Here is a 5,556-nt window from a genome sequence, read left to right as displayed (position 1 = left end):
CCAGAGAGGGTTAGTGATATATCTTATAATGACGGGTTCAGTGATCATCAGCTTCTTCAGTTATCGATTAATGGCCCTTATTACTCACGCCGCACCCAACCAAAACAGATTCTAAATTACAGGAAGGCTGACTTTGACGCTATTAATCGTTGTCTTGACGTTGTTTGACGCTATTAATCGGGTTCGAACCCGGGACCACCGCTACACCGGAGCAGTCGCTCTACCAATTGAGCTAACCGGGACGGCAAGCTGCGAAGTTTCTTGCCTTATTACAAATCTACTCCACCTTGGGGGATTCCCCTAAACATTTGACCAACACTGTTCCCACTTCGAGTTATTGATCAATTCGCTCTCGCCCTACCATAAGCATGCCGTCCCGGTTAGCTCAATTGGTAGAGCGACTGCTCCGGTGTAGCGGTGGTCCCGGGCTCGAACCCCGGACCAGGGCGAATTTTTCTTTAACTGCGAAGTTTCTGAGAAAGCTGTGTAGCTTTCCTTTGTAGCCGTATGGCTGCGCTTGGGTGGATGTCAATGAGTAATTACTGCCTTATTACAAATCTACTCCACCTTGGGGATTTATTTATTTATTTATTTATTTATTTATTTATTTATTTATTTATATATTTATTTATTTATACAGATACCTCACAGGTTCCACACTTGGAACATTGTGTGAGGGGAAGAGTTACAATATTTAGCAGACAAAAGATGGTACAAAGTGGAAAGAACAAAAGTAAACAATATTAAATACATTGGACTGCAAACAATTATTACACCGTGCTTGAAAAAAACCGTAATATATTGACACAGACGAAAAAACAGCAAACAAATAGCGGCACTGCATGGATTTGACTACACATACGAACACAATTTATGTACAATATCATGGATGCATGAAGGTGGTCAATTCGTTTTTGAAGATTAATGGGTCACGTATGGTAGCAATGCAATCCGGAAGGCCATTCCAACACTTGATAGCACGTGGCAAAGCAGAAGAATTAAACGCGAGTGTTCGGCCGAATAGACGTTGGAAGCTAAGATTATTATGTAGGCGACGTGAAGTGCGCATTGGGCGTGTAAGTGGCAGTGTGGACGCGTGACGACTGTATATTAGTTTCTGTAGTAAGCAAAGAAGTGCGATATCCCTACGTGTCTGTAAACTTGTTAGCGATAAAGATAACTTGATGCTTGTTACGCTGGAATGACGGCTGTAGTCGTGAGAAATAAAACGCGCTGGACGGTTCTGAATTGCTTCGAGGGAATGAATTAAATAAGCCTGATGTGGTGACCAGATGGCTGATGCATATTCTAGTTGGGGACGGACAAATGTTAAGTATGCTAGCTTGCGGGTAGAAACAGGTGCGCTATGAAGATTTCTTTTCAGGTAGCCAAGCGTGCGCGATGCTTTGGCAGTTATGCATTGAATATGTTCCGCCCAAGAAAGATTAGAAGTCAGATAAACGCCAAGGTATTTATAGGAAGACGTGCGGGATAGTGTGACACTGTTAAGGGAATAAGTGAATAGCGAGTTTGAATGCTTCCGGCTAACTGTCATGATTTTACATTTGTCAGTATTAAGTGTCATTTGCTATGATGTGCACCAGTTAGTTACACATTCAAGGTCCTGCTGAAGAATTGCATGGTCAGTGGTTGAGCGGATTTGGCGATAAATTATGCAGTCATCGGCGAACAGTCGGACTGATGATGTAAGATGCGATGGCAGGTCATTTATGAAAATTGAAAATAATAAGGGACCGAGAACACTTCCCTGAGCGACGCCAGAAGTGACTTCACTAAGGGGTGATGAAAAGTATTTTGTTACCGTGAACTGCTTACGAAAAGATATGAAGTTCCGGATCCAGGAGACAGTAGCGAGTCTAAATTAAGCGACGATATTTTAGCTATAAGGCGACAATGGGCAACACGGTCAAACTGGTAGTTTTCATCCATGTTCTTGAATAAATCACTGGTAAGTTCAATTAGTTGTGTATCACAGGAAAACCCTTTTCTGAATCCGTGCTGGCGTGGGAAAAAGAAATCATTGTTCTCGAGATGGCGCGCGATGTTAGATGCAACGATGTGTTCAAGTAACTTACATGGAATTCTCGTTAGTGATATGGGGCGGTAGTTACTAACTGTGTTTTTGTCGCCAGATTTGTAAATAGGGATTATTTTGCCAATCTTCCAGTCATAAGGAATTTCGCCGGTTGCTAAAGATTGCCTGAAAATATGACACAGAATGATACTAGAGGGATGTATGGTGTGATTGAGAATTTTTGTATTTATTCCGTCTACCCCTGAGGAAGTTGATACCTTAAGACTGTTAATTAGAGATGCTACGCCTTCTGCTGTTATATCTATTGTAGTCATGAATGTTTAATTGAGTTCTTGGGGTTGAGGTAGGTTGGAATAGTCTTCGGTAGTGAATACTGATGTGAAGTAGTCATTAAACGTGACTGGACAGTTCTCTTGGGGTATTGGACATTTGTTTTCATCAAGCAATGAAATGGTGTCCGACGTGCGTGACGGGGAAATTGTTTTCCAAAATTTTGCGGGGTTATTTTTTATGAGCGATTGAAGGTCCTGTGATAAAAATTTATGTTTGGCCTTCCGGATGGCATGGCAGCATGATGCTTCACACAGTCTGTGCTCAGCATGCGCAGAATCAGTGCGCAATCGTTTCGCGGCTCTGAAAAGACGTTTTTTCTTGTTTTTCAATGCTCGTAAGGAATTTTTATACCAAGGTTTAGATATGTTGACCCGTAATGTTATTCTCGGAATGTGTTTGCGCACCAGTTTCGCTATTTTTTCTTTGAACAAAGTCCAGTTTTCGTTAACAGACCGGGATGAAAAATCACGCACAAAAATTTCGGAGAAATGCTCGAGACAACGAATAATAGCGTCAAAGTCAGCCTTCCTGTAATTTAGAATCTGTTTTGGTTGGCTGCGGCGTGAGTAATAAGGGGCATTAATCGATAACTGAAGAAGCTGATGATCACTGAACCCGTCATTATAAGATATATCACTAACCCTCTCTGGAGCAGATGATAAAATAAGGTCTAAAATATTAGCATCGCGTGTTGGAGCATTGACTACCCAGTAAACCATAAAACGTACCATAGACATCAGCGAGATATTTACGCTGGACATTAGACACCTCCATTAGACATCCATTTTAGTACCGTTTACGAAGAATCTACGTACCTACAACATGAAAATTGGGGTCCAGTTCACGTTGTAAGTACGTACTGCAGACATCAGAATATGACCATACATAGATCAATACCCAGGAGAAAATTTCTAACTGGTTCCAGTCCAACTGTTTTAAGGGACACATTTCCAGTTGTTGCAACTGGAAATTTGTTCCTTAAACCAGTTGCGACTGGAACCAGCTGCAATACGAGATGCAGCTGACACCTGTTACAATTCCAGATGGAACGGAGACATACTGCATCCCAGCCACAGACTTCCCTATGGAGTCGTCGGGACGTCCAAGCACTCCAGCTAGCTCAAATACAGTTGAGTAAGCGAGTACATGACCATCACGGGAACCCAAAACACTGCAGATTACTTCCGAGTGCGTCAGTATTTTATTGCGCTCGGCGCTTTCACTGAATCTTCTCGTTGAGCATAATCGTTTACAGCTGCGGTGGCATCAATACTCTTCTGCCGAGCCCAATAAGCCAGGGTTGCTGCAAAAGAAAGCATAATTGTTCACTTTTACAGGTGACAAGAGAATGGCACAGCAACCACAACAAACAAACCCAGTAATTTACGCCACTTTTACCGACGCAAGTCTATGAAGCGTCAAAGGTTGCGCTTGCAGCACTAAAAGGCAGTCGTGCTGAGCGGAGTGTGCTTGCACACACACTTCGGCACACCATCCGAACGCATGCCCACATTTCGGTTGCATACATCACCAGCCTTTGTTTCAAAAATACACAGCGAGTTTGGCAAAACAGCCAAACGAGTGAGCGTAAAAATATAACGTGCCGATAAATGCGTTGGAATTTTTTCATTGCGAACGCAAAAATAGCATAAAATACACTTCAATGAGTAAACTGAGACTGAGTACGCACCAGGAAAGGTCACGATTCCAGCCGGTGAAAACGACTTGTAGTCCTAATTCGTACTGACGGGTCCACTTCGCCGAGTAGTAAAAGCAAGAAAACTGTCTTCCTTCAGCTCCATCAAGGAAAGAACGGTTGAATAATCTCGCCAGCAATAATAAGGGAATAATTAATTCTGTGTCGATGTTCTTCAAACACAACGTTCCCACGGAACACGATGAGAAATCGCACACGCCTTGCGCTCTACCACTGCCGCCATGGCTGAACCTAGCCTCGTGCGGATGTGCGAAACTGTCACATATTTTGTATCGTCTCTTTTTTGTACTTAGTAGCAGGCTTGCTGTGGCACGAAAAATAAGTTAATAATTTTTAAATTGTAGCATATTACTTTTTTCACAGCTGCAATCGCCATGCCCAGTTTGCGCTATTATTGATAAAATACGATACGAACTACAACGCGATGGCGGCGTAGACAATTCACCGCGCTTTCCCCGCCGCCGCCTGTCCGCGGCACAGATCAGGCATATGGGCAGCGCATGTAGCATGAAGGCAAGATAACCAATTATCGTTAGGGTAACGGGCTGGATTCAGAGAGAATGCAAGCACAGCAGAGAGGATCAGGGCAGGTGGGCAGATGAGGTTCGGAAGTTTGCTGGGATAAGGGGGCCGCCACTGGCCCAGGGTTAACTGGAGAAATTTTTGGCCTGCACTGGACATGATTACAGTGTTGACATGATGATAAAAAGCGGTACTCAAGAAGTTTATTCTCTAGAAATATGAGGTCACACATTCAGCTACACAAATGCCTAAGCTTTCCTCAGTTCATCATTCCAATAGTTAGTTATCATTGCTAGCGCGATTAGCAGATTTAAGACATTTTTGAGCAAAAATAACTCCCAAAAATTGAACTGAACCAATTTTTGTACTTTAAATAGTTGAATAAAACATGCTTAATCAGAAAAATGGTTATTATATAGTCCTGGCTGCTAAATAACAAAAATGTTTTTAGTGTGTCCTCACTTTTCAGTGTGGTTGAGATAGCTTGCAGGCTGTAGCACAAGGTATAAATTCATTGTAAGAATAGTAATGAAATAACAATGCGAATCCTGACCAAAGTGACCGGCATTTCAAACCAACTGCGTATATTCGAGTCAGAAACCTGATGCGTGTGCGTTCAGATTTCTCTTTACTATTTCCCGTATTTTTCTTCTTTCTAGGTAGGATAATGTTGCCGTGAAGCGAGCACGAAAAAACACAAAAACACAGGCAGCGCTGGTCATGCCTCCAATTTGTAGTCAACAGCGATTTCCAACTTTAAATGCAGTAAGGCAACACGAAATATCGAACGATTGAAAAATATGGAATTCTTAAATTATATATCTCACTTACATACCCAGGACGTGACAAATAATATCTACGAGGAGTCTAGGTTAAGGCAGATATAATGTCGTGGGTACGTCTCCAGCTTTTCCACGAAAAAAGGTTG

The sequence above is a fragment of the Amblyomma mixtum genome, chromosome 10 (genome assembly GCF_055824585.1).
Source record: "Amblyomma mixtum isolate Tamu chromosome 10, ASM5582458v1, whole genome shotgun sequence".
Taxonomy (NCBI): domain Eukaryota; kingdom Metazoa; phylum Arthropoda; class Arachnida; order Ixodida; family Ixodidae; genus Amblyomma; species Amblyomma mixtum.
The sequence above is the reverse complement of the archived record's forward strand: the minus strand, read 5'-3'. Positions refer to the sequence as shown.